An 18,958-nucleotide genomic window follows, 5' to 3' on the forward strand; every position below is an offset into this window, starting at 1 on the left:
TTTTTTTATAATAAATTTATTTTTTATTGGTGTTCAATTTACCAACATACAGAATAACACCCAGTGCTCATCCCGTCAAGTGCCCCCCTCAGTGCCCATCACCCATTCACCCCCACCCCCCGCCCTCCTCTCCTTCCACCACCCCTAGTTCGTTTCCCAGAGTTAGGAGTCTTTATGTTCTGTCTCCCTTTCTGATATTTCCCACACATTTCTTCTCCCTTCCCTTATATTCCCTTTCACTATTATTTATATTCCCCAAATGAATGAGAACATACAATGTTTGTTCTTCTCCGATTGACTTACTTCACTCAGCATAATACCCTCCAGTTCTATCCATGTTGAAGCAAATGGTGGTTATTTGTCGTTTCTAATGGCTGAGTAATATTCCATTGTATACATCACTATAAAGATGATCTGTGGCTGTAGAACACTGAGGAACTCTATATTCCAATCTTTCTTCCTTAGTCCTCTGCTTTCTCATTGTACTCTGTCTGACCTCCTTGAATCTGCTTTGAGTGTCTCAAGTCCTCTGGGGTTGCCAGGGTGAACAGTCTTCTCTAACTCTTACCCTAACACTGCTCTTCCTACTCTGAGTGAGCTTCCAGGGCCATATAAGGAGCCATTGTCAACCCACTAGATTTGCTCAGGTAATTCCTAATGGGTTGTTTCTTGTCTACCTCTCTGTTTAGTCTTTTTGGGTTGACGTGTCTCCCCTGGCTCCTGTCTTATACCACTCTTGAAGGCCAATCTCTTAAATAGGACAAGTAGGACAGACACACTGGCTCATACCTGGAGGTGGACACAGAATGGTAGGGCAGTGCCCTACATTTCTCTTCTTTATCTTGCATCTGTTTCTTTAGAGTCTTACATTCACAAACTCCCTAACAATTGATAAAATAATTTGAGCTAATGTGTTAAAGAGTTTAACATTTAAAGGATACCAAGAGATGTCAAAACTTTAACCTAAAGGAAATTGGGATGAAACTCACACAACGAGAATGTTTGGCTGGTGGCTCTTTGAGTCACATCATCCAGATTTGCATCTTCTAATGTAGCCCTAATCTTAGCATATCTACCCAAGATGTACTATTTCTCAAGTGTTTTGTCCTATTAAAGATTTTCTGTACATGGTTTCTAAATTACAAGAACTTCAGATTACTCAGAGTGCTTAAAATCTGATAAAATCTTAAAGTTGATGAGGTTGATCTGTTTTAGAACACAAGATTCATTTCTAGATGTACAACAATAAACAACTGAAAGCCAAACAGTTTAGTTGTCAACAGTGAGTCTTTAGTTATCCAGCATTATAAATTTTATACAAATTTATTTTCATTAATCCTTCAAACTTGGTGTAATTGAATAATCCTGGTAGAAATGATATTTAATTGTATTCCCAAGAGGTATTTAATATGATTGCTTTTCTAAAGTATACTGAATATAATTCTTCTTTTACTTTGTGATTGAGGTTCAGTGTACTGAGCATAAATTGGTATCACATATAATGTGATTTTGACGTATATAGATAATTTGTTTCAGCACCAAATATACCCCAGTGTTACTTCCCCACCTCCCTTTTTAAGGCTTCTTGTTTCCTTTGGCCAACTCTTCCCTATCGTCCGTAACCAGAAGCTGTCACTCCTTGCTTGCTGCCCTCTAAGTGTCTCTTCTTGCACAAACATGATATCCTGCTTCTAAGCCTTTGAACTTAGAATCCAGATTAACCAAGTTTTTTGGAACTGTATGTATAGTACAATTATATCTATTTTGGCCTTGAGGATTTCTCTTCTGAGTAAAGTACATGAATTTCAGAGGTTTGGTATTTTAAAGCTATCATTTTGGTTATACAAAGCCTTTTAAACTTATTTACTATATGATCTGACTTCTGTGGTTTTTTCTTAATAACTGATATTTCCAGATAAATGTCTTTTGAATAGTTGAAGCATTTCTTTATTCAGCAAATATTTATTGAATGCTTAGGAAACACCCTTCTAGGTGCTTAGGATTCTTTAGTTAAGCAAAACAGTGGATCCCTCTTCTCCTAGATCTTACATTCTAACAGAGGAAATAGATTTTAAAAAAAGACAAAATAAACAAATAAGTTACATGTTATGTTTGAAAGTAATATGTGTTATGGGAAAAACAATTAAAATAAGAGATCAGGAGTGCTAGTGGGTTGGTGAAGATTGTAATATTAAAGCAGTTGGACAGAATATGGTTCATTGAGAAAGTATGATGTAAGCAAAGAGGCAAGGGAGTTAATAAAGCATATGTTTAGGATAATAATATCCTGGCAATGGGAATAGCCAGTGTAAAGACCTGAGTTGGTCATGTATGGATTGCTCAAGGAACAGTAAGGAGGCTTTTGTGGCTAGACTATAGTGAGCAAGAGAAAGATTAGGAGAGAAAATGAGCAGAGACTCAATGATAGGGACTTGAGAGCTATTATAAAAGCCTCAGACTTTACTCTGAGTGAAACAGGGAACCACTGAAGGGTTTTGAGCAGAGGAATGGTATAACCTGACTTTCATTTTTACAAGATCACTATGATCACAATGTTGAGAAGATGCTGTGGAGAAGGGAGCAATAGTGGGAAAGGGGAGACTATCAGGAAGTTATTGCAGTAATCCAGGAGAAGGATGATGGTGGTTTGGATCAGAGTGACAGTAGTGGAGATGGCGAGAAGAAGTAGGAGGGATTTGGGAAGTAGAACCACTAGGACATGAAATGAGTGTGGGAATGTCAGAAAAGGAGTCAAGGATACTTTGAAGATTTTTGGCATGGGAAATTAGAAAGATTGAAGAACCATCTGTTATGATGGAGAAGTCTAGAGATAGGGTATATTCAAAGAGAATGAGGAGTTCAATTTTGGACATGTTGAGTTTGAGATGTCTGTTAGACATTCAACTGGTGATGTTGAGTAGAAAATTTGATATGTGACTCTGTAGTATAGAGGAGCAGTCTGAGTTGGAGATGTAAATTTGGGAATCATTAATACATAGATGATATATAAAGCCATGAGATTGGGGAACATCAAGGAAATGAGTGTTAGAAGAGGACTAGGGATTAAGCACTAGTATCTTCCAACAAGAATTCAGGGGCAGTGGAAATGACCAACAAAAGAAGCTGTAGAGTGACCAATGAGGTAGGAGGAAAACAAGAAAATGGGGAATATTGGGGCCCCTGGCTGGCTCAGTCAATGGAGCATGTGACTCTTGATCTCAGGGTCATGAGTAAAAGGCTCATGTTGGCTGTGGAACCTATTTAAAAAAAAAAAAAAAAAGGAAAATGTGGAATATGTCTTGAAAGGCTAGTAAAGATGTTTTCAAATGTTCATATCTTCAAATGTCAGATAATCATGTTAACAAACATATGGAAGAAGAAAGACTACAACCTGGGTTTGCATTTGAAGTTTTATATCTTACAGATGACATAGCTAATAGGTCTACTTTTCCAGCCTGGTTGACAGTTGGGAGGGTTGCAGACTCTGTGCCAGGCCTTAGAATGTTGTTGTGAGGAAGACAGCAGGACTGAAAACAAAAATAAAATACCTCTCACACAAGGTGCAGGACAAATGCAAATCCTGTGGTCTAAACTAGAAGGAGATCATTTGCCTAAAATGTGGGTATATGGGAAAGTCCAAGTTAAGGAAAGATGAAACATCAAGGTATAGAGGACAAGAGGTCGAATAACATGAATGCAGTTATGAAAACATAGGGTGTTATTTCTCTCTAACAGATGGAGAAAAGAACAGGGAGTCAACATCACCGTGATAAATACTGAACAGCAAGGAAGCAAACTATCACAGCTGAGGCATGCGGGCTGCTGTGACACTCAGAAGTGATATTATCAATAAAGCCAGAGTTGGCAAGTATTTAACAAATAAACAACATATGGCTCATTGGTTGCCATGTCCCTGGAAACATCTCTTCTCAGGAGAAAGTATGCCTCTATAAATGAGTTTCTGGTTAGTGCACATTGCTTTTGATGCATATGGCAGTTGTGAAATTGTAACTGCCCAGTTTACCTGGGCAAAATGCTGCTAAAAAGACAGCGATACCATTTTGAACAAAAGGACTCAATTCTCCCTATTTCTTCCATTAAATACAACTATAAACCTTGGACATTATATATAAAACAATCAGAAAAAGACTGAAAGGTAGAGAGAAGAAGGTAAACTGGGTTGGGACTTCTCTATCTGAAGAAAACATAGTAGTAAGTTCCTTGAGTTTTCTTTCTGTCTTAAATATTCCAGACTGGCTGCTGGAATAGATGACAATCCAGAAATGCCAATGGACACAGGCCAAAAAAAAAAAGCTTTCAGAAAAGCCTGCTCTCTGTGGATAAGCAAAGGGGCAGCCTAGCAAGACAGAAAAAAATTTAGATAAAAGCTGCTCTAAACAAACAAACAAACAAACAAACAAATGCTCTACTTTAACCAAACACCACAGAAAACACTGCAGGCTCACTTCAACCTCCATCAATGAAGACAGTGTGGATCCTCAACTTTGATCCTTGCCTAACTGTAGTGAAGCAGTCCTTCCCACCTGGATTTTAAAGCAGCCATCATAAAAATGCTTTGGTGAGCAATTATGAATATACTTAAAACAAGTGAAAAACAATGTATAAGCAAAAACAACTTAGCAAATAAACACAATAAATAAGAACCAAATGGACATTTGAGAACTGAAAAATCCAACAACTGAAATTAAAATTTCAGTGAATGGCTCAACACTAGAATTGATAAGACAGGGGGCAGAATCAGCAAACTTGAAGATACCCACTTAGCAATAGAAATTACCCACTTGGAACAACAGAGAGAAAGTAAATTGAAGAAAAGAAAGAGACTAGGGTCTTGTGGAACTATAACAAAAGATCTAACATTCATGTCGTGTGGCATCCTGGAAGGTAAGGGAGAGAGTGGTGCTGAAAAAATACTGGAAGAAACAATGGCTAACAATTTACCAAATTTGGCACAAGTAATGGAACTACAGATTCGGGTAGCTGAGTGAATCCCCAAAGAGGATAAACCCAAAGAAATCCATGCTGAGGTAATCAAACTTCTGAAAATTAAAGACAAGTAAAAAGTATTTTAAAACAGCAAGAAAGAGGTGATACCTTATTTAGGGGAAAAACAACTAGAATTACAGTGGATTTCTCATCAGATATCATGGAGCCCAGAATGAAGCGGTACATTTTTCCAGTATTTAAAGAAAAAGTACTGTCAACCCAGAATTCTATACCCAGTGAAAATGGCCTTCAGGAATGAAGAGGAAATCAAGACATTCTCAGATAAAAGAAAACGAAGAGGATTTGTCATTAACAGATCTGCTCTAAGTGAATGACTAAGAAAGCTGAGAAAGGAAGAAATCTTGGAATATGGAAGGAGGAAGGAACAATGGAAAGAGTCAAAATATGGGGCACAGGAAAGGAGATTGAATTAAAGCTGAATGACCTGAAAAACAAATGAACTTGGATATCAGTGGATATTAGGATGATAACTCTTAATACAAGTGCCCTCCTGTTTGTGCTGTCTATAGAACACACTGCTTTCTTCCAATGCATCAGAAACCCATCTTTTAAAGAAACTACTCAGAAATGTTCTTGCACCACCTACTTGGGGTACAAGAATGATGTTAAGTGATGAGTGTGTGCAGCCTCTTCTGTATCCTGTCCTATATCCAGCAATTCTCCCTCTTTAGCAATCCAGCCACCGTGCATCTAAGTTTCCCTACTCAGTTATAGATTACCCTCACCTCGGCTCTGCTGTTTCTTCTACCACACTTTAATAAAGGTCACACTTTTATCACTAAGATCTCTTTATGGAGTCTCAAAAGTGATTAAAAATAAATTCTTTGGTCAAGGGCTGTCTCTTCCATTCAGCCTTTATTTTCACATGCCCTCTTCAGCTAATAATTATTAATTTTGGGGACACCTGGGTGGCTCAGCGGTTGAGCGTCTGCCTTCGGCTCAGGGCATGATCCTGGAGTCCTGGGACCGAGTCCCACACTGGGCTCCCTGCAAGGAGCCTGCTTCTCTCTCTGCCTATGTCTTTGCCTCTCTCTCTCTCTCTCTCTCTCTGTGTGTGTGTGTGTGTCTCATGAATAAATAAATAAAAATCTTTAAAAAATTATTAATTATTTTCAGTTATTAAATATCTGGGATTTTTGGAATCCCAGAGGCTGAATTTCTCTGTATAGTAGAGTAGGACCTTCTGTCTGGGACTGGGGCTCCACCTTTGCCCCATCAGAGACAGAAAACAGAAAAAGAGATGGCCAACAGTGGACTCTCCCAGCTGGTAGATGATAATTCCATTTCCCCCTAGCTTTAGGCTTCCCATATCTCTACTTTGCATTTGGACCCTGCCACTGTCTAACTCATGATCATGGATAGGAATCAGATGGTATAAATTGGGGAGTGGACATCTTTGCATGTACATGGATCCACTGTCTTAGTTGATGTGTAGATAGAGAAGGGAGGAGTGAGCCAATGACAAAACATTGGCTCTCAACCTAGGAGCTTTTGCCATGAGTGACTGTAGGATCCACAGTGAGGTAACAATATGCCTGTGGGACCAGGGAGGCCAGTGTGCTGTTATGAGAGTCGAGTGGTAAATTCAGCCTTGTTACTAAGAAGACAAGGCTTTAACTTTTCTTTTTTTTTTTTAAGCCAAGATCTCCAAAGACAAGTTACTAAAGAAGACAAGGCTTTAACTTATCTAGTTACTGAAGAAAACAAGGCTTTAACTTCTCTTTTTTTTTTTAAGCCAAGATCTCCAAAATGAGAATCTAGCATGAGTGTGTAGATCACAAAGTAAACCTTGTTCTAACTGGAGGAGCCAGTCAGTTGGAGAGATCCTGGAAGAAGATCAAGGCCTCAAATCCCAAAACGTCACTTTGCCCTCATGCCTTCCTCAGCAGTGTATACTTTCTTCTGCATCCTCATTGCACTGAACAAGCCATTTTCCTTCTCTTTACTCACACAGAAAGAAGTAAATAAGTTTTTAAAATATCCTTTACAAGACCTTTGTGCAATGCATATTAATACATTGACCTTACATCAAGCAATGTTATGTGTGACTCTGGTGCTGGGGCTCATGCCTGAGAAGAGAACAGAGAATATACCATTATGGAAGTTACCTGGAATGCAGACACTAAATGAGTAGTCAGAGGAGTGTTTAATATAATGTTCATATTGCTATGAAGGACCACATCAGGCTATGAGAATGTACACAGGGTGGACCTGAGTCTGAGAGATCAGATCAGATTTCCTCAGAGTAGGTGGCATCAGAGCAGTAAACTCCGTTTATCTGGGAATGCATAAAATATGAATTGATTTTTTTTTGACTCAGTGCTATATGGATTAGGAAGAATGGACCTGCAAATTTCTATGGCTACATAATATAGGCAGATTGTTTAAAATAATTTGTTATAATTAATATTGGGTCACCTGGATGGCTTAGTCGGTTAAATGTCTGCCTACAGCTTAGGTTATGATCTCAAAGTCCTGGAATCGAGCCCCACATCAGGTTCCCTGATAATTGGGGAGTCTGCTGCTCTCTCTTTCTCTCTCTGCCCCTCCTCCCAACTTCTGCTCTCTCTCACTCTCTCAAATAAATATTTTTAAAAAAGAATTAGGGATCCCTGGGTGGCGCAGCAGTTTAGGGCCTACCTTTGGCCCAGGGCACGATTCTGGAGACCCGGGATCGAATCCCACATCGGGCTACTGGTGCATGGAGCCTGCTTCTCCCTCTGCCTATGTCTCTGCCTCTCTCTCTCTGTGTGTGACTATCATAAATAAATAAAAATTAAAAAAAAAAGAATTAATGTTACTTTTCTGATTTTATATAATGAAACTATTGTTCAGTTTGTCCTTTTTTTAAACCTTTGTATGTTGGTATATGTTATAAAGTTTTGAATGTATACATATTCATATTTGTTGGTATTTTTTGATCATACTAATAAGCTTTGTATACAAATTAGTGGAAATACTATAACTTGTAAAAACTAATACTACCATTTCATGACCATTACCATTTAAGACTTCCTTGTTCACCAGTAAACACACTTTATTTCCTTGCATAAGACAAAGTAGATACATTTTTTCCAAAGATTTCATTTATTTGAGAGAGAGAGTGAGTATGAGCAGGGGGAGAGGCAGAGGGAGAGAGAAAGGGAGAAGCAGATTCTCTGCCGAGTAGGGAGCCCAGTGCAGGGCTTGATCCTAGAACCCTGGGATCATGACCTGAGCCAAAGGCAGACACCCAGGTGCCTCAAAGTAGATACCTTTTTATTTGATGGTTGAATAAACATGGAACCTGGAGAAGTACCGTTTCCCAAATCCTACAGCCCTGCATAGATCAGTGAATTCCTTGCCTTTACTGTATTTGGCTTTCCAATGGAAATTCATTCAAATGATGGTAGATAAGATGGGTGTGGCAGGATATGTGTGGAAGATGTGATCTCACCTGTCCAGGGCAGCAGTTAGTCTAGATCCTGTTAGATACAGCTGAGAGTCTTCACATCATATGCCTATGGAGATTACCTTAATTTAAGCTGACTTTAAATTAAAAGCATAGCTGAACTCCAGAAAACATTGACCTGTCCCTTTTTCAAGGACTACTTTGTGGAGCTGTACTCTATGATGTGTAGATATGTATCTGTCTAAGGTGCCATCGTTTTTGGTCATGGAGACTGATGTAAACTTCAATCTATCCAGGGTGCTTTCTATTTTGTGGAAGAAGCAAACCCTTGAAAACCTGGCATTGTACAGTTTGGTCAGCTTCATGAAAGTTGGGAGTCAGCAATGAACAAAGGTCTGAGCATTTGCCCTGGAATGGTGAATTTCTATGTGACCATGTATTCATTTGTACAGCTCTGCAACAAATTAACACAAAGTGTGTGCTTTAAAACAGCAGTATTGTCTCTCAATTCTTGAAGTTAATAGTTTTTTAGACTATTCGTTTTTTAGACTTTTTAGTTTTTTAGTTAATAGTTTTTTTAGTTAATAGAGAATCTGCTTCTCCCTTACTCTCTCCCTCTGCCTCTCCCCCTGCTCATGCTCACTCTCTCTCGATCTCAAATAAATACAATCTTTGAAAAAAAAATCAAGGTGTCTACAGGGCTATGCTTCCTCTAAAGATTCTACAAGAGGATCCTTTCTTGCTTCTTTCTAGCTTCCATGAGTGCTGGCAATCCTTGGCATTCCTTGGCTTGTACTGCACGACTCGTTCCTGCCCTCACTGTAACATGGCCTTCTTTCCTCTGTGTCTGTTTTAGTGTGTCTTCTCCTCCTCTTATAAGGACATCATATTGGATTTAGAATCCACCGTAGTCTAGTATGACCTTCCCTTAACTAATTACATCTGCAAAGACACTGTTTCTAAATAGGATCACATTCTGAGTTCCAGATGGGCATAAATTTTTGAAGGACACTATTCAATATAGTACAGTGATTTTAAAACTCAGAAGAGAATTGACCTGCTCCATTTCCCCAAACTATTCTGAAGACTTCTGTTTACTATTCTGCAAACCCAACTTCTGCTTCACTTGTGTCAGGAGAGAGGCGGGCCAGGATGGTCTTTTTGTCTGCAGTGCCTTATCATTGCCGTCTCATATCCATTGTCAGTGCCGTCTCCTATCCAGAGGATAGAGGATCCAGATCAACATGGCCCTGGGGAGGGTGATAGCTGAGATGAAAGTGATTATGGCCATGCTGAGTATGTACTGCTGAATGCTGAAGTTCTATGTGTATGTGAGTCTGGGTCCAGCCATGGCAATGACTTCCTTGTATTTTCCACTGACCTGAGGAGCATCAGATATGGGTTATTTCTAGAAAAGTCAACCAGAGAACCTAGAGATATTCATGTCTACTGCTTGCATATTGGGTTCCTTTCTCCTATGTTCTGGCTCCACTGTGAGCAGGTGGAAATGGGAGACATAGCTGAGTGGCTGTTGATATTTGCAGGGAATCTTCATATTGTTAAGAAAATTTCTATAATCTTTAGACCTTGGGTTCTGGGTTGTGAATGTCAGGGGAGGACATGAAGTAGCTGTCACTTCTGAACCCTGTGCATAGCCAGATTTTCAGAAGGTCAAGATTTTCCTGAACTGTGATCTGAAGACCGTTTTGTATTTTAGTGGTGTATGTGAGTTAGAGTCCTTTTTTTCTTTCAACTATTCCCTTTTGTGCTTCAACCTTCTTGTCGTCGATTGTTGCTTTCTTCTTCTTTTTCCCAGTTTGTGTTTGATATTCGTTGATAGCTGCTTTGAGATAAAAATTGAAAAATTCTTGCACCTTCCATGTTGATCAACCCTTATTTCTAAGGTGTTGAAATTTTTTTTTAAAAAAGCAGGCTGGCAACATGACCACTGTTATCTTTGCTTTCTGAGAAAGGAAGAAAAATAGTGTTCTCTGGGGTTTCATTTTTCAGCTTGTTTTTCTTATTAGGCAACTTTCTGGGAACCATTTCATCTTCCTCGTGGATTTAACTGATGTGTCTGCTGGAACTCCCAAGTTTGAATCTGCAGCCCAGCTCGGCCGAGCCTCAGGCCTCCTGATAGTTCTGTTGTTATCTGTCGTTAAGATGTCTGTTGTTAAAATTCATAACCAAGTATTGTTTGTTCATGTGCTTTTTAACCCTTAGTCACTGTTTATGTCAGTATGTGTTTAATCTACCCCATTTTAACTATTTGTGGGAAATGATTTCTCTTCCTGTTTTTATCCAACTGCTTGATTAAAAAAAAAAAAAAATCCTGTTAACCTCTGTCTTTTAGCCAGTTCAGCCATGCCGTTTGAATATAGGTCAGTTTGCTGTTTGATGGACTTATCTGATAGGAGTATCTTTCCAGTGTGTCTGCCTCCTTTTTGGCAAAGAAAAGATTTGGAGATAGCTATTGGGTAATATATTTTACCCACTATTTCCTGTCATATGGGTTTTACCTTTCAAGACCATTACCTTTCAAGACGATTTAAGAGTGTGTTTTACCCACTCTTTCCTATCATTTGGGTTTTACCTTTTAAGACGATTTCATCCTTGAGGAAAGCTACATGCAATTTCTGCATTTTCTTGTTTGGTTTTGGTTTGGATTGTTTTGTTTCTAGCCAAGTCGGCTGCCTTTAGCTGCAAAACTTCTGGCAACTTTTCTTCAAAATGTGCATAATTGGATGTTGTTGTAAGAGTCACATTTCTGTATAGTTATAACTCAGGATTTTCCCAGCAAGATATAAAAAGGTTTGGGCTCATTTGTGTCTCTGCAAAGATAAAACGTCTATCTGAAATAGACATATAAACACATCTTATGCTTCTTAGACCTACTTTTGTACATGCCACCAAGTAACTGTCTGTGGCCTGTGTGTGCCAATATCTTCACTGTCAGGTTCATTGTGGAAAGCTTAAAGGGTGATATTAGGTGCCACAGTGTTCAGTGATTCCTGTTGTTTTGATGCATGAATTTTTTATTGACTGGGACAAAGTGTATGCACTGCTTGTGCACAGATAGGTCTGAATTTCTACCAGGAGAAATCTTGGGAGCTATTTCAGACTGGGAGTTCAAGGTCATTGAAAGAATGAATGCACCAACAGATATTCATACAAGAAATGTATTGCCATTTTATTTTATTTTATTTTATTTTATTTTATTTTATTTTATTTTGTATTGCCATTTTAAAATTAACAAGGAAAAATACATCCATCTTTTAAAGAAAAAAAAACCTCTTAATTTTGATTGGTTTTGTCATAGGGACACTTAATAAAACAGAAAATGGAGCTCTTTATACACTGGTATTTGTAAACAAAACATTTGATTTATCACATTTTAAACAATTCCAGTAGAAAGTTGCACTGTTTTGTGGAAGCCAGTAGATTTTTTGCAGCCAAAATGGAAATAAAAGCTTCTATGGATTCATCAAGAAATCACACTTCCTGGCGTGAACACTCGGGCGGAAGAGTGCCAGCTGTACGCGCTGGTGACGATAGCATAATCAGTTCTCGCCAAAGACATTGCTCACTGTTTCTGCACTGCAGGGTTGATTCTGGGGATTCCCATATAACTCCAAAGTACGAAATGTGCAGTATTTTTAATGCACATTAAAATATTTATGGCCTAGTGGTTTTCATGAAGAAACTTGAAATTAGCCAAGACGGAAAACCAGAAACTACTACATATTCATGTGAGAAGTTCTTTTTAAAAATCAAATCTCAAAATTTTAAGTGAATTTTAAAAATATCAAAAATCTTTTAATAAAATTCATGCTCTGGATAGAAGCCTCCTCTGTCCCACGGCTGTCCTTTCATTCTCAGGCAGTACTGAATACCACTGGGATGATAACCATGTTCCCTGAGAAGCACAAACAGCAGTGGGGGAACACAGGCTTTCTATCTCTATCTCCATTTGCTGTATGTGAGACCAAGGCAGTTGTCTTGGGGCACCAATCTAGGAGAGATTCTAAAGCATCCAGAAATACGAGTTGGAGAAAATTGACCTTACCTAGGTTTCCCAGATAAAATGTAAGATACTCAGTTAAATTTGAATCTCAGATAAATGACAAATAATTTTAACATATATGTTCTGGTTGTTGCAGTGGGACATAATTATAATAAAAATTATTTATCCTTTATCTGAAATCCAAATTTAAGTGGGTGTCCTGTTTTGTATTTGCAAAATTTGGCAACCCTAGGCTTATGACACTTACTACAAAGAATGCTGTTTTGGGATGGCAGATCCACTTTAATGAGGTGCTGAGAGTGGATTAATAAGATGCTCATGACTAACAGTTTAACTCCCTTCTAAAGAAGGTGGCACTAAATAAATGCAGGCTTAGTTTTTGTTGGCATTGTTGGTGGTGTGTGTTATGTATAGTCACTTCATTCGGATGTTCGTTCGTATGTTCACTGAGTAGGATATGCAGATCCAGGCCATGGCTGAGTTACTTGAGGGAACACAGGAGTAGCTAAGGGCTGCCACCAGCTGGTTTTCCTCCCATGTCTTTCCCTATCCTGTGCTCAGTCTTTCTGCTAAGTAAACAGTGAATTAAGAGCCAGAGAATGTCTGAAGTGGCCCCCAGTTATCAGCCTGCCTGAGACAAGTCACTCATCTCTGGTGGACCTGATTAGAAATATGGTTGGGTAAGAGTGCAGTCAGTGGCCCAGGTTCCAGCTCTGGCTCCTCCACTGACAGAGAGATTGGGGGAACTCCATACTTCCAGGCTCAGTGTTCCCATCTGCAGGATAGTAAGACCTACCTGAAAAAGGTATTGGAAGGATTACATGAGTTAATTTATGTAAAGCAAGTGCTGGCCCCTGATAAGAATATAATAAATGGCAGCTGCTATTTTTACTCTTATTTCCAAAATAATTCATGCCAGATTGTATTGAATTGTTTACCAAGGGAGTGACCTATCTTATTTGAATGTACCCACCTGGAGGAGAATGTCATGGTGCCATACAGTAGGCACTAGGTAGATGCTAAAGTGAAGAATGTTGCCACTTATTGTAACCCCCCCTGATTGGTTCCTGAACAATCACACTTAACAGAACTGGTTCTTTAGAACAGAACTTCCCAGCTGAAGTGCAGGTACTTAGACCTGAGGGATTGATTCCCTCAGCCTTCGAGGTTGCCTGAATGTGAGCAGGTGGCTTGCGAAAATGGATCTGTTTATCACAGCCATTTTCTATGAGCACCATGACTTTTAAAAAGGTTGGAAGTCTCTGTTAAGCTGTAGCATAAAATGTTCAGTGGTTACGGAATTATATATGTAGTTTGGTACAATTTGTGAAAAATGAAACAGGTTTTAGATTTTAGCCAGCTAGCCTGCTAGATAACAATTGGAAAGATGTGCAGTAAATTGAGGTTGTTTTAGGAGGTTATAATTGCGGGTGATTTTTTTCCCATAATATTTTCCCCAAATGCATTTCGGTAATTAAGAGAGGATAAATAAGTGTTACTTTTAAAACTTTATTTTTAGTGTTATTTTTTAAATGTTAATTTACATGCATGCACTTGCAAGCAAGTAAACTAACAATGAGGTAAAAATACAGTTATTATATCATGAACAATAGAGCAGCCTTTAGGGGAGGGTTAAAGTGTACATTTAATCTATGAAGAAAAATGTGTTTCTCAAGGAAAAATAAAAAAATTTCTCCATCCATCCAGGAGAAAGTAATAACTGTTGAAATTTAGACAGATACAAAGAGAAGTTTTGAATTCAGAGAATAAAAAATCAACGTATTTAAAATAGACTAAAGTGTTATTTTAAAATTCATTATAAAATGAATTTAATGAATTATGGATTCACTAAATATTACTGTGTTTGTTGAATGAATATGTGAATAACCAAGCACCTACTGTATGCCAGGACTCTGCTAAGCAGCCAGAGTGTCAGATGTGTGGTCCCTGTGCTAAAGTTGCCCATAGTCTGGGAGAAGACTCAAGTTTATTTTCTTACCAAAACACTTTGTGTTTTTTATTTACTTGTGCTAGTTGGGTCATAAAGCCAGGATTACTAATTTGTCTGAACACTTGCTTCCTGAATTTGCTCAGTACCTAGCTCTTCTAGGAAATGTCAATAACCACTTTTTGATCTCTTTCTTGAATTAAACTCATTAAGTTGACTTCCATCTGAATGACTAGAGGGTTCTTCTCATTTAGTAATCTTGCCCCACCCAGAAACGTAGTGCCACTTTTTGTACATTTACATTGCTTATCAAAGATCATTCCTATTGGCTTGACCTTTTTCCCCCCGTAAAAGTTTATAGGTATCTGAAGAATTCACATCTTTTTACTGTGCAAGATGATGTATTAATATGAGAAGGAATCAGTATTGTAAACAAGTGGTCATGCCACATGAGTAACAAACCATAATTACAAACACATACAGAAAGATTACTATTATAATCAAATAAAACCACAATAAAAATGATCTGGCACCTTTTATGATTTACATATTTGTTCTTGGACAGCAGTGTAATTAGGGACAAATGGTTCATATGATGTTCAAGTAAATGACTATAATTAATGCAGTTAAGCCACATTTTTAGTTTTCCTCATTCCATGTACCCTTTCATCATCCTCACACACCCACTGATACTTGCAGATGGGAAAAGACAAAGGTCTGGAATCTTACTCATCAACAGCTGGAGGGCCCTACCATCCATCTCTCCCTGCCCTACCCCTAGGAGTCCCTGTGTCCTCTTGCTGTGCCTCCTCTGCCATCCCAACCCCCCTTCTCGCAACACCAGTGCCTTTTCACCTGGAGCTGCATCCTGCTCTGCCCCACCATCCTGGAGTGGTGGAACAAGGCAGCAGAAGCTTGAAAGCCAGAAGAATGAAGATTGCCTAGTTACATGGGGAGGGAGACAAACTGACCACATAATTACTGTTTGGTGAGTGAGGAAGGGAAAGGACTACGAATTATATAGATGTTTCTGCTTCCCTGATATCCAGGAGAGCACCTGCAGAGAGGCAGAATGAGAGAGATTATCTAAGTAAGGTGCGTGTATAATTTATTGTCCAAACTAGGATACCTTTGAGAGTGAATGGGAGAGTATTAATAATTTCACTGGGACTATAGGTATGAGCCATGATTGTCTCAAGGAAAACTGGACTTAGTGTCACACTATTTCTAAGTGGGCATTGGAGAGAGAAAGAGAAGAGTTCCTGTCATACCCGAATGAACATGACATATGGAGCCCTAGGGTTCTGTCCTAATTAGTCTCTATACCTTTTGTCCCTTTCTCTTCCAGTTCATTCCCTGTGAGAAGATGAATTTTCTAAATTATGGCTCTAGTTTTTTTCAGTGTCCTTAAAATCTCCACTGGCTCCCCATGGTTAGCAGAATAAAGTCTGTACCCTCACCAGCTGGCACTCCAGCCCTGCCCCCATAGGATTCCAACCTTATTTCTCAGTTTTCCTCTTTGAGAAACCATTGGAACATCAAACCATTGGAACTACTGAGTACTTTTGGCCTGTAATTTCTTACTTCCATGTCTTTATTCATGCTTTATCATCTTGTTGCCTGGAAACCTACCTTCTATTTGTGCTTATACAATTTTTGCCCACCTCCCATGACCCAGTTCAATTTTCAGCTAAGATGCTGTGAGAAGCTGCGAATTGGAAGAAAAAAATTAGCTGTGAAGCCTTCTCTACTCATGTCTTGTCTAGCTCTCAATCCCCAGGTGTTTTTATATAGATGTCTGTATACCTTTATATGGACCCCCAAGACTGCTTTCATCCTTGCATTATCATCATTTAGGTAGAGGTCTTAGATCCCCTTATAGATCAGAGGTTGCTTTAGGGCATAATCAAAATGTCATTCTTCCTGTAATTCTCAAAAGCTTTGCACTTGGTCCATACACAGCAAACTTGTTGAATGAAAGAGATTAGAGACTGAAATTCAGAATTCTGATGCTCTTTATCTCTGCTTGGGTGAAGAAAAGCTGTGGGACAAAGATACTTCCTGTTTTGCTTGCTCAGAGACTTGGGACTGTAGGGTATGAGCATCTAATTCTTGAGGGCCCTGAGGAGTGGTTCCCTGTTCCTTACAAGAGGACTGGAAGAGGTGGACCAGTTTCTGGCATTTAGGAAGGCTGTTAATGATCTTTCAAATTAGAGCTATGTGTTAGGTGTAGACAGAGAGTCACAATATCCTATTACTAAAGCAATCATTCGTGACTGTAACAAAGCCTCTCTCTGATATAGACATTGGCCAGCCACTGGCACTTTAGGAACTCTGTCTCTAGGCATCTTATTCCCTGGGTAGTCATAATTGCTGGATGCAATCATTCAAATTTTGCCTGAAATTATATGCAAGGGTGGCTTTCTTTTTATTAAACCAGAATTCTAGATACCAGCCTACCTGATTTGGACTATTAATTCTGATCACTTTGATAACCAAAATGACTGATAGTGCAAAGAAAGACTGTCAAATTGAATCTTCACCCCTGACTAATCATAATCCCTGCCATATGTCCTTGGCACAAATCGTGTTGCTGCCTGGGGCATTTCATCCTCTGCAGTGAGGCATGCTGGAAAATTGTGTTGGTGAGGACTGCTCTTGCCATTTTACACTTTGAAAGGGTACTGGAAGCTGTTTCCAAAAAGAGTGAAATTCAAGGCAACTATTTTCTCTGGTATTTGTAGGGTTGGAACTATAGAAATAAGGTGTCTTAGATTTGGTAGGTATGACAAGGTTTTAGTCTAACAAAAAATTCATCAAAAAATCATATTCAGTGTTTTCTCTACTAGCCAACTCTATCTAGATTTATTTACTAGTCTATTCACTATTAAAGGTTGAGCACTGTGAAAGAAAAGAGAATATGACTGTGTCTATAGGAAATGCACCCTACTGTGTGCTAAGTAATCTTTAGTTTACTAAAACTAGCTGACAGTACCCTATGCTACATAATCTCTAGTTTATAGCCTATAGCTGGCTCTACCATATAGAAAGCATTATTCCAACCAAATTCCTGAGTGCATTTTGACTTAGCAATAGATCTGGGAGCCCCCATCCTGTTTGGTCAAAGTATTTAGGTATTTATTTGATTGAGGTATTTAGATGCTAAGATGCAAAGTAATTATAGAGCATAGCACCTGATTCATTTTTATTTATTTGTTGGCTCTCTACATAATTTCTCAGACTTTTCTAATGATGGACAAAAATCAGAGAGATAATTTAACCTCTCTTTTGGATATGAGGAAGCCAAAAGTAGAGAGGTTAAGTAACTGCTTGAGGTAGTACAGCTTGTTAGTGGTATGCTAAGTGGTGATATGGTATTGCTTCTACCACATTCTTTTGGTCACAGAGTTGGCCCAGATGCATGAGGAGGGGAAATAAGTCCCAATTCCTGATCGAGATAATGGCAAAGCATTTGGGGCCATCTTTAGCATGCCATACTTAAAAAGCAGAAATGTTGCTTCATAACTTAACTTTAGACTCTTTAGGGGTGTTTACTGCCTTCTTAATTGAAAAAATTTCAGCCATTCTTTCTTCAAATTCTTCTTTTCTATTTTCTCTTTTCTTTCTGAAACTTCAGTTACATTTAGGTTAAACTCTTGATATTATTTCATAAGTCAATAAATATTCATTGTTTTTTAACCTTTTTTTTCTCTTCATGCTTTGTTGGGATTGTTTCTACTGCCTACCTTAAGATTCACTGTTTTGTTTTTCCGCAGTGCCCAATCTACTCTTAAGCCCATCCAGTGAATTTTCCCCTCTTTTCGTATTTATAATGGCTGTTTTAAAGTCCTTGTTTGGTATTTCCACCGTGTCTGGGTCATCTCTGGGTCTGTTTCTCTTGATATTTTCTGCTTATGAGCCCCCTTTTTTTTGTTTCCATGCATATGTAGGGATTTCTGATTGTACGCTGGAGATTATGAGCTCTGATACTGAAAGTCTTGGATTTGTTACTTTCTTTAAAGACTCTCAGCTTCTAAAAAAAAAAAAAAAAAAAAAAAAAAAAAAAAAGACTCTCAGCTTCTGTTTTCATAGGTAGTTAACTTACCAATCATTTGCTTTTATTGAAGCTTATTTTTGAGCCTTGTTAGGGTAGTTAGTTTTAGGTCTTGGGGTAGAATGGCCTTTTTAGAAGTCTCAGTTGAATGTCCGGGTTGATCAATGAGATCTGTCTACTTTAGCTGGTCAGAGCTGCTATATTGCTTAGCACTGTGTAACCTCCAGAATCTCCATTCAGCTTCTACTCCTTACGAACTATTGTCTACCAGGCCTTTCCTTGAGTATTGACCTGCCCATTTGCAGTTAATGACTCAAGAAGACCCCTATGCTGAATTCTGGAGCTCCTTCTATGAATAGCTCCCTTCTCTTTCGCTTACTTCACTGCAGATTCCAGCCATATCAGCATCCATTGATTCTACTTGCTGCCCCACCAGCCCCATGAGACTGCCATGCTCTACTTAGGCTCTTTTTCCTTGCCTGTGTTCCAAAAAATGACCCAGGCAAAGCCTCA

The 18,958-nt window shown here is 38.7% G+C and overlaps 1 protein-coding gene and 1 long non-coding RNA gene across 39 annotated transcripts in view; one reads left to right on the plus strand and one right to left on the minus strand.

Annotated features, from left to right (window-relative positions):
- LOC102153619 overlaps positions 1-363 on the minus strand; it is a 214,301-nt gene extending 213,938 nt beyond the window's left edge. For 33 of the 36 annotated variants that reach the window (XR_005384697.1, XR_005384729.1, XR_005384730.1 and 30 more), the window contains exon 1: positions 304-363. This is a non-coding gene — a long non-coding RNA (uncharacterized LOC102153619). Of the gene's footprint in view, positions 1-275 lie in introns of all 36 variants that reach the window. The other 3 variants (XR_005384712.1, XR_005384723.1, XR_005384709.1) reach the window with 3 other exon arrangements.
- The window catches only part of RAPGEF4 (Rap guanine nucleotide exchange factor 4), a 282,834-nt gene that overhangs the window by 15,595 nt on the left and 248,281 nt on the right, over positions 1-18,958 (plus strand). The gene's annotated exons all lie outside the window — the stretch shown is intronic.

The sequence above is a fragment of the Canis lupus genome, chromosome 36 (assembly GCF_011100685.1).
Source record: "Canis lupus familiaris isolate Mischka breed German Shepherd chromosome 36, alternate assembly UU_Cfam_GSD_1.0, whole genome shotgun sequence".
Classification (NCBI taxonomy): Eukaryota; Metazoa; Chordata; class Mammalia; order Carnivora; family Canidae; genus Canis; species Canis lupus.